General features: G+C 44.6%; 1 long non-coding RNA gene across 1 annotated transcript; it reads left to right on the top strand.

Moving 5' to 3' along the window:
• The first annotated feature begins 3,534 nt into the window (after positions 1 to 3,534).
• LOC149981468 (uncharacterized) lies at positions 3,535 to 7,958 on the top strand. The gene is made up of 2 exons (XR_016482737.1): positions 3,535 to 3,860; positions 6,570 to 7,958. It is a non-coding gene; the product is annotated as an uncharacterized LOC149981468 (long non-coding RNA).
• Positions 7,959 to 21,690: the final 13,732 nt, after the last annotated feature.

Raw genomic sequence — 21,690 nt, 5'->3', positions numbered from 1 at the left:
GTATGCTGCCCTTCAGTCCCTAGACTTTTTGGCCCTGACGGGGACATGGATCACCCCAGAAAACACTACTTCAGCTGCTCTCCCTTCATCTGACTACGCGTTCTCTCATAGTCAGAGCATCTGATCGTCGGGTTGGATCCTGGGAGCTACTAATTTCTCCTCTGAGATTTTCTTTCTTCTCCCTCACTCAGCCAGCTGTACATCTCTTAATTTGAATTCCATGCTGTCACTGTCACTTGTCCACTCAAGCTTAAAATTGTTATTTATTTCCCACCAGGTGCCCTTAGAGTTAATCAATAAACTTGACACCTTGATAAGCTAATTTATTGACGATGGCTCACTGCTCTTCGTACTGGGCGACTTCAACCTCCCTATGTCTGCATTCGATTAATTTCTTTCTAACTCTTTCTTTCCCCTCCTTGCCTCTTTTTTATTTATTTATTTTACCTTTATTTAACTAGGCAAGTCAGTTAAGAACAAATTCTTATTTTCAATGATGGCCTAGGAACAGTGGGTTAACTGCCTGTTCAGGGGCAGAACAACAGATTTGTACCTTGTCAGCTCGGGGATTTGAACTTGCAACATTCCAGTTACTAGTCCAACGCTCTAACCACTAGGATATCCTGCCGTCCCTCTTGACCTCTCTTTCCCAGTCCCCTTCCACTCACAAGGCAGGCAATATGCTTGACCTCATATTTACGAGTCTGCTCACCTACTAATCTCCCTGCAACCCCCCTCCAGCTCTCTGATCACCACCTGGTTTCTTTTTTGTCTTCCTCTCCTCCAATCCTAGTCCCTCAACCCCTACACAAATGGTCATGCGTCTTCTTATGTGTCACGGAGGCTCTCTGCACTTCCAAAATGGTCTCCCTCTCCTCTGTTCTCATCCTCCTAGATCTATCTGTTGCCTTTGACACCGTGAACCATCAGATCCTCCTCTCCACCCTCTCAGGGCTGGGCATCTCAGACTCTGCACACTCTTGAAATGCATCCTACCTGGCAGGATGCTCCTACCAAGTGACTTGGAGAGGATCTGTGTCTGCACCGCGTACTCTCACTACTGGTGTCCCCTAGGGCCTGGTTCTAGTCCCTCTTCTCTTCTCTCTATTCACAGTCACCAATATCCTCATATGATCTCTCTTATCATTGCTATGCGGATAACACTTTATTTATTTTTTTACTTAAGTTTATTTAGTACAGTGCCTTTCAAAAGTATTCACCCCCTTGGTGTTTTTCCTATTTTGTTGCATTACAACCTATAAGGGGTGCGTGCTGGCGGCAGAGAAGTCAGGCGCAGGAGAGCAAAAACTTTGTTACAAAGGCACAGTTTAATAATAAAAATCACCGTAAACAATCAAATACAATGGGTACAAAACCAGTCGCACACAAGCACTTACAATAAACAATTCTGGACAAGGACATGGGGGGAACAGAGGGTTAAATACACAACATGTAATGATGGAATTGAAACCAGGTGTGTGGGAAGACAAGACAAGTGGCTCAATGATGGCTAGAAGACCGGCGACGCCGACCGCCGAACGTCGCCCGAAAAAGAAGAGGAACCAACTTCGGCGGAAGTCGTGACACAACCTGTAATTTAAATGGATTTTATCTGGATTTCATGTAATGGACATACACAAAATAGTCCAAATTGGTGAAGTGAAATTTATGGAAATGTAATTTATGGAAATGTGGTGCGTGCATATGTATTCACCCTTTTTGCTGTGAAGCCCCTAAAGAAGATCTAGTGCAACCAATTACCTTCAGAAGTCACATGAATTAAATAATTAAGTCCACCTGTGTGCAGTCTAAGTGTCTCATGATCTCAGTATATACACATGTTCTTAAAGGCCCCAGAGTCTGCAACAACACTAACCAAGGCGCACCACCAAGCAAGCGGCACTGTGAAGACCAAGGAGCTCTCCAAACAGGTCAGGGACAATTGTGGAGAAGTACAGATCAGGGTTGGGTTACAAAAAAAGATCAGAAACTTTGAACATCCCACGGAGCACCATTAAATCCATTGATAAAAAATGGAAAGAATATGGCACTACAACAAAACTGCCAAGAGATGGCCGCCCACCAAAACGCACGGACCAGGCAAGGAGGGAAATAATCAGAGAGGCAACAAAGACACCAAAGATAACCGTGAAGGAGCTGCAATGCTCCACAGCGGAGATTGGAGTATCTGTCCATAGGACAACTTTAAGTCGTACACTCCACAGAGCTGGGCTTTATGGAAGAGTGACCAGAAAAAAGACATTGCTTATAGAAAAAAATAAGCAAACACATTTGGTGTTGGCCAAATGGCATGTGGGAGACTCCCCAAACATATGGAAGAAGGTACTTTGGTCAGATGAGATTAAAATTGAGTTTTTTGACCATCAAGGAAAATGCTATGTCTGGCGCAAACCCAACACCTCTCATCACCCCGTGAACACCATCCCCACAGTGAATCATGGTGCTGGCAGCATCATGCTGTGGGGATGTTTTCATCGGCAGGGACTGGGAAACTGGTCAGGAAAGATGGATGGCGCTAAATACAGGGAAATTCTTGAGGGAAACCTGTTTCAGTCTTCCAGAGATTTGAGACTGGGATGGCGGTTCACCTACCAGCAGGACAATGACCCTAAGCATACTGCTAAAGCAACGCGAGTGGTTTAACGGGAAACATTTAAATGTATTGGAATGGCCTAGTCAAAGCCCAGACCTCAATTCAATTGAGAATCTGTGGTATGACTTGATTGCTGTACACCAGCGGAATCCATCCAACTTGATGGAGCTGGAGCAGTTTTGCCTTGAAGAATCGGCAAAAATCCCAGTGGCTAGATGTGCCAAGCTTATAGACACATACGCCAAGAGACTTGCAGCTGTAATTGCTGCAAAATGTGGCTCTACAAAGTATTGACTTTGGGTGGGTGAATAGCTATGCATGCTCAAGTTTTCCGTTTTTTTTCTTATTTCTTGTTTGTTTCACAATAAAAATATTTTGCATCTTCAAAGTGGTAGGCTTGTTGTGTAAATCAACAAAATAGGAAAAATTCCAGGGGGGGTGAATACTTTCGCAAGCCACTGTAAATATTATCTTAACTCTGTTTCTTGACCTGCATTGTTGGTTAAGGGCTTGTAAGTAAGCATTTCGAGGTATTCGGCGCAAGTGACAAATAAAATTTGATTTGACACTCAACTACTTTTCTCCTTCCACCCTTCTGACACCCAGGTGGCAACACACATCTCTGCGTGCCTTGCAGATATCTCAGCTTGGATGTCGACCCACCACCACAAGAAGACGGAGCAGATCTTCCTCCTGGGTAAGCCCTGCCCGCTCCAAGACCTCTCCATCACTGTTGGCAACTCCATGGTGTCCACCTCCCAGACTGCAAACATCAAAGCAGACACGCTCCAGCAGTTTCATGCTCTACAACATCTGTAGAGTATGACGCTACCTCACACCGGAAGCGGCACAGATCCTATTCCAGGCACTTGTCATCTCCCGTCTGGACTACAGCAACTCGCTGTTGGCTGGGCTCTCCGCTTGTGCGATCAAACCCCTGCAACTTATCCAGAACGCTGCAGCACCCCTGAGGTTCAACCTTCCTGAGTTCTCCCATATGGGAGAACGTCAGAGTTCAAGGGCTAGTATTTGTATTACCTTCCTTTCAGTCTGTCTATCCATTATTGATATTTCTGATTCTTTCTGTGTGTTCTTGTTCCTATCTACACTGTTGACCCGTTAGCAATACGGATCTGAGTTATACTGCACTAAACCAAGAAGAGACTGAGCTAAGAAAAATCATGTGGAGAGAAAAGAGTTGCAGGACGGGTCGATATGTTAATGGATTTCAGCTCTACACTTAAATGTAAGTAATTCATCACAGAAGCCTGACTGTAGTTATTATATTGTATAGATAAATAAATAAACTAAACCCATTAAGATTAGAACTTCTAATAAATGGATATGGCTACTCTTGTTCAAACGCAGCCCAAACTTTGTTTTATGAGAAAGAGAACTCCATTGATGCACTTAGGCACTATAGCAGCACATTAACATATTGTTCTAAATAGGCTACATTAAGTAGTGCAGACATTTGTAACTCACAAATGTTCAGCTTTTGGTTTGCTATTTGGCATGATTCTGGCTTTTTATTAACACTTTATAAGTATCGGTTCACAATTAAGCGTACTGCTAATTGAGAGTGGCTAATGACACAAAAGTGGCTTTGACCGAAAGAAGCTACTCTCATAGCTGTGTAGTAACACTGTTATTACAGCAATAACATTGCTATTCTTACAGATGTATACGTTGCTTTGGAAGTTATTCTCTCATTAAGTAGAAACTGCAACACCTCTCAGTGGATGGTGATGGTTTGAAGTGGATGTCCACTGTGGTCTGTGAAAACAGGATCGGCTCATGTATGGGAACTGGGATAATTAAGTTGAGTGTGTTTCAGACTCGGCAGCAGAAAGCCTGCTCCTCTCCTTAATACTAGAACTTGACTGTTAGTTAGCCTCTCTCACACACTTTGATCAGCCTTGACAAACACAAACTGTCTGCAACTCAGGGATGCATTTTCTCTTTTTTCCTGGTCATCCGTCCTGAGCTAAATACTTTTTCCAATTTCTAAATATCCCTCTTGGTCTCTGGTCTCACCACCACAATAACCCTGTCAGAGACAAGTGTCGGTGACGCATCACTAGTGAAATGCATAGCTACGTCAAAAAAATGCTAAATGAAAACGCATAGGCATTGAGTAAGTGATGTCTGATAGCAGCAGAAACAGAAACCTCCTCAAAACACATGGTGCAAGTCTGTGATTATGCTGAAGAAGGCTGCTACAGTAAGGGCCTCTTGGGCATGGAGGGGAGAACAACATTAATAACAGAAGAGGGGGGAAAGCAGAGGGAAAAAACACACTGTGACATTGTTTGACAGATGCCTCCAGCATGAGTCTGGCAGTGTCTGTGGAGACAGCTGGGAATATAAGGTCACTTTAAATGTCATTACTCTTCCTGATAATTAGGAGGAATGGAGCGTTCAGTTATAGCCCATTATGGCCTGTTACTTTTTTGGTCATTACTGGATTTCAAAATTTCTCCAGTTAGCTGTAGCTAATTATCATGGCTTGTGCTCTACATCTGTTGGTCCTTCCATCAAAAAAAGATGCATGAAATGCATTGGTAACATTCTACCTCCAACACCAGCGCACTTCATGCCCACATGTCAAAACACATATGCAAGATGTTCTTATCAGCAAGAAGAGCTGTAAAAAACAAAAATACTATTTAATGAGTGGCAGTGAATCTCCCCTACCCACGTTAGCATGTTCCAGTGTCATGTGGGGAGGCAGGAAATCTCTGAAGCATGTGGCTGAAATCGCTGACTGAGGTGTCGCCGGGCAGATCTCCAGGGTCATGTTTTTTTTAAGTGTTTTCACACTGATGGAATGACAGTGGGGCAGTGGCGGCCATCTTGGATTGGCTAAACGCTTAATCCCTGTGATCTAACCTCCACTCGGACGAGAGAGAGAGAGACAGAGACTGATAAGGGGGTTGCCTACACTGGGAAAACCCTTTTACAGAGGGAGATTTCATAGTATATAGTGTTCCTTTTAAATTAAATGTATATTCTTTTGTTGGAAGATTTCAGTGAGCAAAGAATGCCATTCTGTAAGATTATGGACACTATGTCCTTATTAGCTATTGCTTCACATGGAGTACTTTCTCATTACTGCATTGTAATGTGTTGGATGTTGTACTATAGCTATAGTACATAGCTGATAGAAAACAGACTTCGTAAGATACTAAAACAAAGATGACCATGACCATTACGGAACAACTACCACCTGTCAGGAGATAATTACAGGCTAATTTCAGGTCAAAGACACTGGGGTGCTGCTATGTACTGGACAACTTTTCAGTAAACAGTGGGTAGGTGTATCACACCATAGGGGGACATGCTTTAACGATGCCTGGAGAAATAAGTCAAATTACATTTTATTGGTCGCATACACATATTTAGAAAATGCTGGGGGTGTAGCAAAATGCTAGGGGTGAAGCGAATGCTTGTTGTGTAGCGAAATGCTTGTGAGAGGTATTAGTGGAGAGCTGCCTCCTGTGGAATGCTTAGCTATATATGTCTTAGATTCTGAGTTACTCTATGCCGTGTTTGTGTAGGCTATAAAGTACAGATGCAAACGGGTAGGATGGATACTATTTACTGTCAATATTTTGGCTGCAATGCCTTTTAGAAGAAAAGTCATGAGCAACATCATAACAGACATGGATTAGAGTGTTTAGGCCTGCTGAAATGACTTACGGTTTATGCAACGTTGTATTATTATCATTGTGGATTGACAGCACACTAAATTTAGCTAAAGCTCAGAACCCTTCTATTATAAAACCTCATACAAGAGGCCCAAGTTGCTCCTCAAAGCAATAAGCCCTAATTTTAGAATGCTGTGCGGGGCGGTTGATGTTAACAGCCACTGAGCCACCACAGCAGATGACTGGCTGAGTGAGTAACATGTCATAATAAGCCTCTGATCGTTATTCCCTTTCTTCTATTCCAGGAGCTGCAGGATTCTTGCTCTTCATTTTGTCCTGACATCCACTCCTCTCATCTTCATGCTACTATTTTTACATCCCCTCCTAACCAGCTCCTAACAACGGTGGGGAATTATGGGCTGCCGCAAACATAACAGGAGGGTAGGATGGAACACTGACAGAGAGGATCTTAGTCCCTATTTGGTAATGACATACAGTACATTGGTGGGATTAGTTTGTATGATATTGTATGTTAGTGACAGTGGCATTACATTGTCATGGGTAAAGAGGAAACACTGTTCTTTTTCTGAATCTTTGATATTTTGACCACAAGTCCAAATGAAAATCCATTCTGGCTGTATAGCCTATAGCAAATATGATCAAGGCTCTCATATGGAGAGCCTTGATCAATGCACATCTAAGTTAACCAGTTGGATGCTTGCCTAATACAGTAAGGCTCTTTGACAGCCCAGTATTATATATTGAAATATAGTTCCATTCATCCACGGGGTTTATAAATTCCTGTGTTTTCCTATTCCGTTCTATCATACATCACTGTCAGTTGTGTTCTCAATCAGAACCCTATGACACTGGGCAGAATCCCTGGGTATGCTGTACTGTATGGGGGAGGCAGTATATTGTCTTCTCAGCCTGAGAAGATTCCATTAAGTGTATTCCTTCCTAGTGATTCCAAGATGCCCCAGATGGAACACTGTGGAATGTTTGACAACCATGGAGTCAGAGTGGAATTTTCCATCGGGTCCCCAGCAGGGTAGGGTGGTGGGTAGTGACGGTGGGCTACAGTACATCCCTGAGTAAGACAACCCCTTGCATCTGTATGGCAGGAGGTACAGCTTGTGAAAAATGCATAGTAAATAATTGATAATGTACACAAAGCGTTGGAGGGGGAGAGAGGCTGGGAAAGAGGCAGAGCCCCCCCCCCCCCCCATAAATAAACCCACAATTATCTCCGCTGTGCCATGACTCCTGGATTCACTTGCTGTTTTTTTTTCCTAATATACAACATCTCTAAGAGTGACTGAGGCTTCCTGATCTTTTTATAACACTGTCAGTCGGCAATAATTGTGAATTTTAAAACATGTATTGTCTGTGGCAGAATAGTTTCATGTGAGATCCATCAGATTTCTCGAGGGACTTTGTTAATGCGCCACAGATTGTGCAGAGACCCTCGGCATTGCATTCTACATAAATTATGAAACATGTTTTCTCAAATTGGGATCTGAATGCGGTGAGATTCAGGTGAACCCAATGGAGACTGGGAGGCCATTACACACAGAGAACAGGATGGAGACACTTTACCTCATTTGTTTTTGTGTCAAAGGATGGGATGGGATGTGTTTGTGTGTCTGCACATTTACCTGAGTGCATTTGTGGAAATAAAAATGTCAACAATTCCTCTGAGGACTATTTGTTATGTATTTTGTATGTATTCCGTGCCAGGGTATAGCCCCACAAGCAGATAACGTCAGGGGTAATCCATCATCTCAAATGAGAAATCTTACAGGAACAACACCATGCTATTGTATAATATTGCACAAATACAAAATACAAACCCCAGAGTAAATCTGAATGGTTAATACCATAAAGCTTGCCAGCCAGTTGAACTAAATGGCAGCGCATGCATGTTGTTTTCACAATCAGTCTTTTCAGACCACCATCGTAGCAAAGCCAAACAATCAGAGTTCAATTTCCTTGAAAGCTTCCATTTGTGTGTGATAAAAGAAATGTCACATAAAACTACACTCATAGATTGAGTGTACACATAAAACTACAGTCATCTATTGAGTGTACACAGAAAACAAGTCTCTGCCATATATTACGGCCAATAGGGCTAGTTGGTTTGTGGCAGGCAAGCAGGAAGAAGGGTGGCTGGTGAGCGGTTTAACCACAAGAGGTCCCATGGGTAAAACAGGGAGCACACCCCCCCCCATTAGTCACTGGTAAAATAAGCCTAATGCCTGCTGTAGAACTTTACAGCAGCACCAGTAGTACCAGTACACTGCATTCAACTCATGATGACCATGTCTACTAGTCTCAAAACTCCCCCGCAGATTTTCTTCCTCCTGCCCCAGGCTTTGTGTGGGTGGGTGTATTGAGGACTTAAGGTGTTGGACATTGGATTTGGGAAAAGTGAGTCTCCTTCCCAAATCAAATCACATTTTATTTGTCACATGCTTCAAAAACAACAAGTGTAGAGTAACAGTGAAATGCTTAGTAAGGGCCCTTCCCAACAATGCAGAGAGAAAAAATAATAATAGAAAAATAATAACACAAGGAATAAATACACAATGAGTAATGATAACTTGGCTTTATACACAGGGTACCAGTACCGAGTCGATGTGCAGGGGTACAAGGTATTGTAATTGAGGTAGATATGTACAAGTAGGATACAGTGGCTTGAGAAAGGATTCACCCTCCTTGGCATTTTACTATTTTGTTGCCTTACAAACTGGAAATAAAATAGATTTTTGGGGGGGTTGTTTCGTTTGATTTACACAACATGCCTACCACTTTGAAGATGCAAAATCTTTTCTTTAGTGAAACAAACAAGAAATAAGACCAAAAAAAAAACGGAAAACTTGAGCGTGCATAACTATTCATCCACCTAAAGTCAATACTTTGTAGAGCCACCTTTCACAGCAATTACACCTGCAAGTCTCTTGGGGTGTGTCTCTATAAGCTTGGCACATCTAGCCACTAGGATTTTTGCCCATTCTTCAAGGCAACACCACTCCAGCTCCTTCAAGTTGGATGGGTTCCGCTGGTGTACAGTAATCAAGTTATACCACAGATTCTCAATTGGATTGAGGTCTGGGATTTGACTAGGCCATTCCAATACATTTAAATGTTTCCTCTTAAACCACTCAAGTGTTGACTCAGCAGTATGCTTAGGGTCATTGTCCAGTCTCAAATCTCTGAAAGACTGAAACAGGTTTCCCTCAAGAATTTCCCTGTATTTAGCGCCATCCATCATTCCTTCAATTCTGACCAGTTTCCCAGTCCCTGTCGATGAAAACATCCCCACAGCATGATGCTGCCACCACCATGCTTTACTGTGGGGATGGTGTTCTCATGGGGTTTGTGTCAGACATTATGTTTTCATTGATGGCCAAAAAGCTAAGTTTTGGTCTCATCTGACCAGAGTACCTTCTTCTATATGTTTGGGGAGTCTCCCACATGCCTTTTGGCGAACACCAAACATGTTTGCTTTTTTTTTCTGAACACTCCTCCGTAAAGCCCCGCTCTATGGAGTGTACAGCTTAAAGTGGTCCTATGGACAGATACTCCAATCTCCGCTGTGGAGCTTTGCAGCTCCTTCAGCGTTATATTTGGTCTCTTTGTTGCCTTTCTGATTAATGCGCTCCTTGCCTGGTTTGTGAGTTTTGGTGGGCGGCCCTCTCGGCTGGTTTGTTGTAGTGCCATATTCTTTCCGTTTTTAAATAATGTATTTAATGGTGCTCCGTGGGATGTTCAAAGTTTCCGATATTTTTTTATAACCCAACCCTGATCTGTACTTCTCCACAACTTTTTCAATAATCTGTTTGGTTAGATCCTTGGTCTTGATAATGCCGCTTGCTTGGTGGTGCCACCTGCTTAGTGGTGTTGCAGACTCTGAGGCCTTTCAGAACAGGTGTATATATACTGAGATCATGTGACAGATCATGCGCCACTTAGATTGCACACAGGTGGACTTTAACTAATTATGTGACTTCTGAAGGTAATTGGTTGCACCAGATCTTATTTAGGGGCTTCATAGCAAAAGGGGTGAATACATATGCACGCACCACTTTTCCCTTTTTATTTTTTAGAATTTTTTGAAACAAGTAATTTTTTTCATTTCGCTTCACCAATTTGGACTATTTTGTGTGTCCATTAAATGAAATTCAAATAAAAATCCATTTAAATTACAGGTTGCCATGCAACAAAATAAGAAAAACGCCAAGGGGGTGAATACTTTTGCAAGGCACTGTAAGACTCAATCTAGTCAAAATGCAAAGAGCATTAGAGCATCACTCTCTCTGTTAAAAGTCATTATTTTATGGATGCAAATATCTTCATGGATACTCAGTCACTGACTGAATTCAGCATCATCGTGCTTGGTACTTCAATATTTTATTGGGGGTCAATCCTGAATGTACCAGACAAAATGTGCCAGTTCTGAATGTATTTTAAAGGATACTACTGGATTTTAGCATTCTATTAGATAGCCATAGACTTCCATTCATTTCACTAACTCTAGACAGCATTGCCTTGCTAAACTACCTCAAACTTCCTTCATACTGGACACAAAGACATACAAATGGTATCCATGAGTTCATCTGACTCTGGGTAAGTAGATAAAGGGCTTCATTGCCAAGATCCTGAAGTATCCCTTCAATACAATGAAGGTCTTGATGACAGCACTCTGGATTCTATGGACAAATTACTGTTGCTAGAGGTTTCAAAATGCTTTCTCCCATTCTATGCCAAATGAAAGCGAACCGGTCAGGTTAAAGGTTGACTTGATGGTGAAGGGCAACATTCAGAGAGGGGAAGTGTGCCCAAAGCATCAACCTGCAACAAGGTCAAATGAAAGGGTTGTTTACAACCCAGCGATGCAGCACCACCGTGGTGGGCCTTTATGAGCAATGGCATGTCATCTCTTCCATCTGAAGCAATCTCATGATAGATTTTATGACAGTGCTCTGCTCCAAAATGGTAAGGGGTAGGAAACGACTGTGGGATGTGCTGTACCTGTGCATCACATCCTGTGTTATTGTGAATCCATATTTCAGGCCCTGGAAAGACCATTTACATCCAGTCAGTGGAATTGATATTTGACAGAGGCAGATCCAAATATAGCGCGTATTGTGTATGGTGGGATGGATATCTTCACAGTAGAGGTAAAAGAAGCAGCCTACTCCCTCCTACAGTGTAGTAATCTTATTACTTGCCAAACCTCTTCCTTGAATTTGGCCTCAGGATACGTCATGTATTCTTGGGTTTGTTTGTCTGCGTCCGTGCGTGCGTGTGTTTTCCGCGTGGAGAGTGATGTGTCTGCAACGCTAATAGTGTCATTCCACAGCAGGCCACACAGTAGTTCACACAGAGAGCTCCTGAACTAGCAAACATCTATTGTGAATATGAATCTGCAGCTTAGACCCACTGCAAGGCTGCTTTACAGACATGTTACTGTGATAAACATCTTAAGTCTGTTCCTATCATCCTATCAGACCCTGCATCCCCCATCCGGATATTGAATTATCAGCCATTGCAAACACACCAGGAAGACAGTAACTACAGCATTCTTTTGGGAAAATTTCCCAAGGGCACTATATAAGGTTTCTTTGTAAGATGGAAGTTATTCTGGGCCTGTTTATTGCCTGTTTACAGGCTGTCTGTAGATAACAGTATATTACCTAAATTACCGTTCCTGCAAGAGCTACTGCAACAATAGCTCTGGTTAGTTGTCACAAAAACGATTATATACTAATTATTAAAAAAATTACACTCACGTTTTAAACCATGCATGGTCACATTTCTCTAATTGCATATCTAAGGACCCTACAATGGCTCAAAAGCAGAAGAGCTGACATATAGTGACGCTACGGTGGCATGACCATAATATTGAACATGAAAGAATGACGTTTAATTTGACGATCTTCTCCAGTAGACTTTGTCAACCACTTTGAATAGAAGGTTGATGACATCCGCTCCTCATTCACTCAGCCTATTTAGTCCGCTGGTCCACTCACACAGAACTACCCTGTGCTTTGACATCTTTCTGCACTCTCTCTCCAGATGAAATCCTGTGACTAGTGAGGTCCAGCTGCCAGGACAACCTGCTCGCTCAACCCCATCCTCTCCTCCCTTCTCCAGATATTCTCTGGAGACCTTCTCCCATTCCTCACTTCCCTTATCAACTCACCCTGACCACTGACTGCATCCCCTCTGACTTCAAAATGGCCAGAGTCGCTCCCCTCAAGAAACCAACACTCGACCCCTCTGATGTCAAAAACTACAGACCGGTATACCTTCTTTCTTTTCTTTCCAAAGCACTTGAGCGTGCTGTCTCTGACCAACTCTTTCGCTATCTCTCTCAGAACAATGTTCTTGACCCTACCTATCAGACGGGTCACTCAACCAAGACTGCTCTTCTCTTCTCTTCTCTGTTTCAACCAAGACTGCTCTTCTCTCCACACTGCCAAAGCATACTGTCTCTCCTCTGTTCTCATCCTCCTAGATCTATCCTCTGCCTTCGACACCGTGAACCATCAGATCCTCCTCTCCACCCTCTCAGGGCTGGGCGTCTCAGACTGCACATTCTTGGATTGCACCAGCGCGGCTACCAGGTGATGTGGAGAGGATCTGTGTCTGCACCATGTACACTCACTACTGGTGTCCCCCAGGGCTCAGTTCTAAACCTATTCTCTCTATACAGCAAGTCACTCCGCTCGGCCTCTCCTATCACTGCTACGCGGTTGACACTCAATTACTTTTTTCCTTCTCCCCTTCTGACACATCTCTGCGTGCCTGGCAGGTATCTCAGCTTCGATGTCGGCCCACCACCTCAAGCTCAACCTCAACAAGATGGAGCTGCTTTTCCTCCCGGGGATGGCTTGCCCGCTCCAAGACCTCTCCATCACAGTTGACAACTCCATGGTGTCCCCCTCCCAGAGTGCAAATAACTTTTACGTGACCCTGGACAACACCCTGTGTGTGAAGCAGTGATCTTGTCATCTCCTGATTGGACTACTACAATTCGCTGTTGGCTGGGTTTCCCAAACCCCTACAACTTATCCAGAGCGTTGCAGCCAACCTGGTGTTCAACCTTCCCATGTTCTTCCATGTCATCCCGCTCCTCCGTACACTCCACTGGCTTCAAGTCGAAGCTCACATCCACTACAAGACCATGGTACTTGCCTACAGAGCAGTAAGAGGAACTGCCCCTCCCTATATCCAGGTTATGCTCAAACCCTACATCCCAAACTGAGATCTCCGATCTGCCACCTCTGGTCTCTTGGCCCTTTCACCCCGACCCAATGGTAGAATCATTTTCCCCCAAAAAGATCTGATCCCCCCCCCCCCCCCCCCCCACACACACTTTATTGAGAGGAAATGTTGTAGATTAGAGCGTCTGCTGATTGACTAAAATGTCAAATGTAAACGTTTCCTTGTGCTGCAAACAACAGCTATGTCGAACTGAGAAACTGTTGCCAGCTTCATGAGTGCTTGAGCCAACTTACAACATGAAGAAACAGAACATCATCAAGATGCAGATACCCTGATCTATTCAACCAAAACACTGGCTCCAACGATCTGTGATTCTACGTGGCCAACATATCAATCATATTTGAATTGAATTTGACAAAATAATATCCTAAAAGGAAATTAACGGTAGAGCAATCTTTTACAGCTGCAGGTTAACAAACTAATAAGGACTACTGAGGGAGGGGATACGCTATTATAGTACATCAAATATAAGACAAATAAATAGAGAGGATTAAATGAGGTGTGAGGAAAGGGAAATGAGGAGGTACAGGGGGCAGAAAGTAATGGACGTTGTTGTTTAAAAAACACAAGATACAATAAATCTCCCCTGAAGAATCATTTATTATTCTGGTAACTTCTTACATAAGATAATACCAGAGACTTTGCTGTCTGTGGTGATGGATAGTTAAGGACCCTAGTAACACCTACACAAAAACGGTAGGTTGTTCCTATTCCATACTGAACTGTATCATAAACAAACCAGAGCATATACCTGATTTAATATTGTGATCCAGGTCAAAATCAGCCCATTTTATGTTTCTTGGTTTAATTACATTGATATGTTTTTTTCAGCCAATCCACATCCTGTGTTCTTTCCTCAGGTCACGTTGTGGTCAAGCAGAAGTAGCCCATAGCAACTGCCGGACAGAACAGTCCTCTGGAGACTCCCATTAGTTCTGGAGCCGTTTCTAACTTCCCTATGGCTCATTTCATCACACAATCTGGAGAGAGACAATTTAGAGAAATTGGGAGGATTAAGTTAATATATTAACTTTGGGAAATATGGTTATGGGAGGATATCCAAGCTCCAACCTGCACTGGTGTTCTGAATATCTCAAAGGGAATGGGACTTCGTGGATATAGGGGGGGTTATTTACAGGAGCGAGCAGTGGTTTGGGTACCTTGAAGCACTATTTCTTTCTATCAAAACTTCATTAACATTTGCTGCATAGCCATTTGTAAGGTCCATCATGAAGACACAACTTTGTCAGTTTTTTTTTATGATAAACATGATATTGATTTTGTTGCCATGGGTCCCCAGAAAGGAATTACACATTACATCTGAGGAAATGTTTCTGCTGCTGCCAGAGAGCAGGAACCTACAGAAAGGTTAAGTCTCAAAGATGTTTTAATTAGGAGCACTAATGAGGGAGCAGAATGATATGGGTAAACTTTAAGTACGGATATACAGTGCAGCCCAAATTCTACCCACCAGTGACAACACCAGAGGGCCTATTGGTTTCTGCTCTATTTTCCTAATGGTACTGTGTATTTGCAACTTCCATTAATTAATATTGCCAATACAATCTATTCCAAATACTTGACTTGTTTCTTTCTAACTTGTCTGTCCTACCAGAGCTGTTGCTCTCATTTTCTCTGTCTCCTAACTGCCTAGACGTTTCACCAGAATGTTCCATAAGGAGAGGACAGAGTTCCTAAAAATTACTCGTCTGCATCCATTTCTGTCAGCCAAGCATGTCATACATAATAAATTACACTTAGCATGTATGGATTGGCTTTCCGGATAGGAGAGTCTCTCACGGCCCAGTGAAAGTATATGCAGACTGCAGCAGACAGCCAGTGTTGCTATCAGGAATGAGTAATTCCCTGGTGGTAATAGTATTCCTCCATTCCTCCATCCCAGCCCATTCTCCTCCAGTCACATCTAGTCATATACATCACATCACCATGGATCCATCTGCTCCGTCTGCTGCCTACATGGCTGGAGGGGCCTGCCTGCCTGGCAGTGTGAATGAACCAAAGAGAGGAAAAAAGTGAGATTCAATGTTGATGGTGGTGAGAATAACATTGTGTAGAGCTGAATAGATGGTAAACTGTGGTGAGTTTAGTGGCGGATGTGTTGTGAATCCTAAATGAAACGTGTGCAGTGTGCAGTATGTCAGAGTGGCCAGTGTTCAACGAGGCATGGGTGTCATGCTACGTTGACGAAGTTGGGTCCCTGGGCGCCCTGTGTCACGACCTGTTTACACCTCTACAAAATCTGTGCCTTTACTCTCAGTTGAACAGGTGACAGCTGAGATATACAGTAGTGAAGAAACTGAGGTAAGCTATGCTTCAGGGATTCATTTCGTATAGTAATTGTACCCATCTCTCTGCACATAGCTACTGTACAGTACATGATGATGTTTATGCTATAAGATATAGAGTTGAAGAGTTGTTTATGCTTGTTTTGTTTGAAGCTACCGGTCAAAAGTTTGGACACACCTACTCATTCAAAGGTTTTTCTTTATTTTTACTATGTTCTACATTGTAGAATAATAGTGAAGACATCAAAACTATGAAATAACACATATGGATTCATCTAGTAAGCAAAAAAGCGTTAAACAAATCAAAATATAAAATATATTTGAGATTCTTCAAATTGCCACCCTTTGCCTTGATAACAGCTTTGCACACTCTTGGCATTCTCTCAACCAGCTTCATGAGATAGTCACCTGGAATGCATTTCAATTAACAGGTGTGCCTTCTTAAAAGTTCATTTGTGGAATTTCTTTCCTTCCTAATATGTTTGAGCCAATCAGTTGTGTTGTGACAAGATAGGGGGAGGGGGTATACAGAAGATAGCCCTATTTGGTAAAAGACCAAGTCCATATTATGGCAAGAACAACTCAAATAAGCAAAGAAAAATTACAGTCCATCATTACTTTACGACATGAAGGTCAGTCAATGCTGAAAATGTCAAGAACTGAAAGTGTCTTCAAGTGCAGTCGCAAAAACTATCAAGCGCTATGATGAAACTGTCTCTCATGAGGACCGCCACAGGAATGGAAGACCCAGAGTTACCTCTGCTGCAAAGGAAAAGTTCACAAGAGTTACCAGCCTCAGAAATAGCAGCTCAAATAAATGCTTCAAAGAGTTGAGGAGTGTCTGTTACTTGAACATCAACTGTGTGAATCAGGCCTTCATGGTCGAATTGCTGCAAAGAAACCACTACTAAAGGACACCAATAATAAGAAGAGACTTGCTGGGGCCAAGAAACAAGAGCAATGAACATTAGACCAGTGGAAATGTGTCCTTTGGTCTGGAATCCAAATTTGACATTTTTATTTCCAACCGCCGTGTCTTTGTGAGATGCGGTGTAGGTGAATGGATGATCTCCGTATGTGTATTTCCTACCATAAAGCATGGAGGAGGTGTGATGGTGTGGGGGTGCTTTGCTGGTGACACTAACTGTGATTTGTTTAGAATTAAAGGCACACTTAACCAGCATGGCTACCACAGCATTGTGCAATGATTAGCCATCCCATCTGGTTTGTGCTAAGTGGGACTATCATTTGTTTTTCAACAGGACAATGACCCAACACATTTCCAGGCTGTGTAAGGGCTATTTTACAAAGAAGGAGAGTGATGAAGGGCTGCATCAGATGACCTGGCCTCCACAATCACCCAACCTCAACCAAATTGAGATGGTTTGGGATGAGTTGGACCACAGAGTGAAGGAAAAGTAGTCAACAAGTACTCAGGATATGTGGAAACTCCAAGATTGTTGGAAAAGCATTCCAGGTAAATATGGTTGAGAGAATGCCAAGAGTGTGCAAAGCTGCCATCAAAGCAAATAGTGGCTATTTGAAGAATCTGAAGAATAGAATTTGAAGAATAAAATATATTTTGATTTGTTTTAACACTTTTGGTTACTACATGACTCCATATGTGTATTTTCATAGTTTTGATGTCTTTACTAGTATTCTAACATGTAGAAAATAGTCAAAATAAAGAAACACCCTTGAGTGGGTAGGTGTTCTAATGTATGTTTCAACAAAGCAATAGAAATGTGCATGGCTCTCTTCATTTAAATCCAGCTCTCATTTCCTGGTTCTGCTGCTATCTAGCATCCCTGGATGTTTCTGTATAACCTGGTTAGAAAGAAGTCTATTTTTTGGATTAACACATGTTTCATAGCGTTAGATTGTCACGCCCTGACCATAGTTTACTTTGTATTTTCTATGTTTTGATTGGTCAGGGTGTGATCTGAGTGGGCATTCTATGTTTCATGTCTTGTTTGTCTATTTCTATGTCCGGCCTGATATGGTTCTCAATCAGAGGCAGGTGTTAGTCATTGTCTCTGATTGGGAACCATATTTAGGTAGCCTGGGTTTCACTGTGTGTTTGTGGGTGATTGTTCCTGTCTATGTGTTTTCACCAGATAGGCTGTTTAGGTTTTCGTTACGTTTATTGTTTTTGTACTGATTCGTGTTTTACGTTTTTTCATTAAACATGAATCGCAATCGACACGCTGCATTTTGGTCCGACTCTCCTTCTCACGAAGAAAACCGTTACAGAATCACCCACCACAAAAGGACCAAGCAGCGTGTCAACAGGCAGGAGCAGCGCGAGGAGAAGCGCAATAAGGATTTCTGGACATGGGAGGAAATCCTCGACGGGAGAGGACCCTGGGCTAAACCAGGGGAGTGTAGCCGCACTAAGGTGCAGCGGGAGAAGAAACAACAGGAACAGCCCAAAGAGGAGTACAGTATGGAGTATACTACTTGGGAGGAGATCGACAGGTGGGCGGCCGACCCAGGGAGAGTGCCGGAGCCCGCCTGGGATTCGCTGGAGCAGTGCGAGGAAGGTTACCGTAGAATGGAGGCGGTGAAAGCAGAGAGGCGCTGGTATGAGAAGGCAGCTCGGCGACGCGGATGGAAGCTTGAGAGGCAGCCCCAAAAATTTCTTGGGGGGGGGCTAACAGGGAGTATGGCTACGCCAGGTAGGAGACCTGGGCAGACTCCCTGTGCTTACCGGAGGGCTAGAGAGACCGGACAGGCACCGTGTTATGCAGTGGTGCGCACGGTGTCTCCAGTGCGGGTGCATAGCCCGGTGCGGTATATTCCAGCTCCGCGTGTCTGCCGGGCTAGATTGAGCGTCGAGCCTAATGCCATGAAGCCGGCTCTACGCAGCTGGTCCCCAGTGCGTCTCCTTGGGCCGGTTTACATGGCACCAGCCTTGCGCTCGGTGTCTCCGGTTCGCCTGCATAGTCCAGTGCGGGCTATTCCACCTCGCCGCACTGGCAGGGCGACCGTGAGCATTCAACCAGGGAAGGTTGGGCAGGCTCGGTGCTCAAGAGCTCCAGTGCGCCTGCACGGTCCGGTTTTTCCAGTACCACCTCCACACCCCAGCCCTCCGGTAGCAGCTCCCCGCACCAGGCTTCCTGTGCGTGTTCTCGGCCCAGTACCACCAGTGCCAGCACCATGCATCAGGCCTACAGTGCGCCTCGCCTGTCCAGCGCTGTCGGAGCCCTCCTCCTCTCCAGCGCTGTCGGAGTCTCCCGCCTGTTTAGCGCTGTCAGAGCTTTCCGTCTCTACAGCGCTGCCGGAGTCTCCCGCCTGTTCAGAACTGCCAGTTAGCATAGAGCTGCCAGTTAGCATAGAGCTGCCAGTTTGCAAAGAGCTGCCAGTTAGCATAGAGCTGCCAGTTAGCATAGAGCTGCCAGTTTGCAAAGAGCTGCCAGTTAGCATAGAGCTGCCAGTTAGCATAGAGCTGCCAGTTAGCTTAGAGCTGCCAGTTAACAAGGAGCTGCCAGTCTGCAAGGAGCTGCCAGTCTGCAAGGAGCTGCCAGTCTGCAAGGAGCTGCCAGTCTGCAAGGAGCTGCCAGTCTGCATAGAGCTGCCAGTCTGCATGGAGCTGCCAGTCTGCAAGGAGCCGCCAGAGCTGCCAGTCTGCAGGATGCCGCCAAAGCTGCCAGTCTGCAAGGAGCCGCCAGAGCTGCCAGTCTGCAAGGAGCCGCCAGAGCTGCCAGTTAGCATGGAGCAGCCAGGGCCGCCAGTCAGCATGGAGCAGCCAGGGCCGCCAGTCAGCATGGAGCAGCCAGGGCCGCCAGTCAGCATGGAGCAGCCAGTCAGCATGGAGCAGCCAGTCAGCATGGAGCAGCCAGTCAGCATGGAGCAGCCAGAGCAGCCAGTCAGCATGGAGCAGCCAGAGCTGCCAGTCAGCATGGAGCAGCCAATTAGCATGGAGCAGCCAGAGCTGCCAGTCAGCATGGAGCAGCCAGTCAGCATGGAGCAGCCAGAGCTGCCAGTCATCATGGAGCAGCCAGTCAGCATGGAGCAGCCAGAGCTGCCAGTCGACCAGATTCTCCCAGATCCGCCAGTCGACCAGATTCTCCCAGATCTGCCAGTCGTCCAGACTCTTCCAGATCTGCCAGTCGTCCAGACTCTTCCAGATCTGCCAGTCGACCAGACTCTTCCAGATCTGCCAGTCGACCAGACTCTTCCAGATCTGCCAGTCGACCAGACTCTTCCAGATCTGCCAGTCGACCAGACTCTTCCAGATCTGCCAGTCGACCAGACTCTCCCAGATCTGCCAGTCGTCCAGATTCTCCCAGATCTGCCAGTCGTCCAGATTCTCCCAGATCTGCCAGTCGTCCAGATTCTCCCAGATCCGCCAGTCAGCCAGGATCTCCCAGATCCGCCAGTCAGCCAGGATCTTCCGGATCCGCCAGTCAGCCAGGATCTTCCAGATCCGCCAGTCAGCCAGGATCTTCCAGAACCGCCAGCCAGCCGGGATCTGCCGGATCTAACCACCTGCCTGAGCTTCCTCTCAGTGCTGAGCTTCTTCTCAGTGCTGAGCTTCCTCTCAGGGCTGAGCTACCCATCTGTCCCGAGTTACCTCTGTCCCGAGCTGTCCCTCTGTCCCATGTTATCATTGTGGTGGGTAACCTATTTAGGGACGTTTAGGAGGGGGATTAAAACTGTCATGGAGTGGGGTCCACGTCCAGCGCCAGAGCCGCCACCGCGGACAGATGCCCACCCAGACCCTCCCCTATAGGTTCAGGTTTTGCGGCCGGAGTCCGCACCTTGGGGGGGGGGGTACTGTCACGCCCTGACCATAGTTTACTTTGTATTTTCTATGTTTTGATTGGTCAGGGTGTGATCTGAGTGGGCATTCTATGTTTCATGTCTTGTTTGTCTATTTCTATGTCCGGCCTGATATGGTTCTCAATCAGAGGCAGGTGTTAGTCATTGTCTCTGATTGGGAACCATATTTAGGTAGCCTGGGTTTCACTGTGTGTTTGTGGGTGATTGTTCCTGTCTATGTGTTTTCACCAGATAGGCTGTTTAGGTTTTCGTTACGTTTATTGTTTTTGTACTGATTCGTGTTTTACGTTTTTTCATTAAACATGAATCGCAATCGACACGCTGCATTTTGGTCCGACTCTCCTTCTCACGAAGAAAACCGTTACATAGATGGTTGCCTGATAATGAGGTCAGTGAAAGAAAGGGAGTGGAAGAGAGGGATCTGGTTTGTATAATGCCACAACAACACTGTGATAAAAGACACTCAACAGTTGGGTACTCTTTCATGATCTCGCTTTTCCAACAAGGCAGAATTATTTAGGGAATTAGAATCACAGAAACTGTGTCACTGAGTCATTTTTCAGGGGAAAGTTTGGTTGGTAGTCATTTCATAAAGTGCCTTTTTCTATTTGAACTTGTACAGGAGATCTGAAGTTTGATAGTGACCCATAAAGATTAGCCACCAGTGAGGGCTGGCCATCTGGACAGTGTTGGCATCACTTATGACATCATTGAGGTTAATAGTTAATCGTCCAGGAGAAACACCTCCGATTCAAGCACATTGATTCAAACCTGAGTAGGGTTTCAACTGGGAATTCTGGAATTTGGGCAAAGTTACCAGAATTTTGCAACCCTAAACCTGAGCAGATATCATGATATTTGTTGTGTGGCAAAACTACAGTTAGAGGTGTAGAGGAAGATACCTGCAGGGCATTAGTGTCTGGTACCCATGATTGGGGTTAACCTTGATGACAATGCTAGGTTCTTCCTGATCCTGACTGTGTAATCTGATCAAAGGAACTCATGCCCCTACAATAGCCCACCAGGTTCTGTGTATCTGACC

The sequence above is a fragment of the Oncorhynchus mykiss genome, chromosome 8 (genome assembly GCF_057628025.1).
Source record: "Oncorhynchus mykiss isolate SJ-2025 chromosome 8, ASM5762802v1, whole genome shotgun sequence".
Classification (NCBI taxonomy): Eukaryota; Metazoa; Chordata; class Actinopteri; order Salmoniformes; family Salmonidae; genus Oncorhynchus; species Oncorhynchus mykiss.
This window is presented reverse-complemented; position numbering and strand designations above follow the sequence as displayed.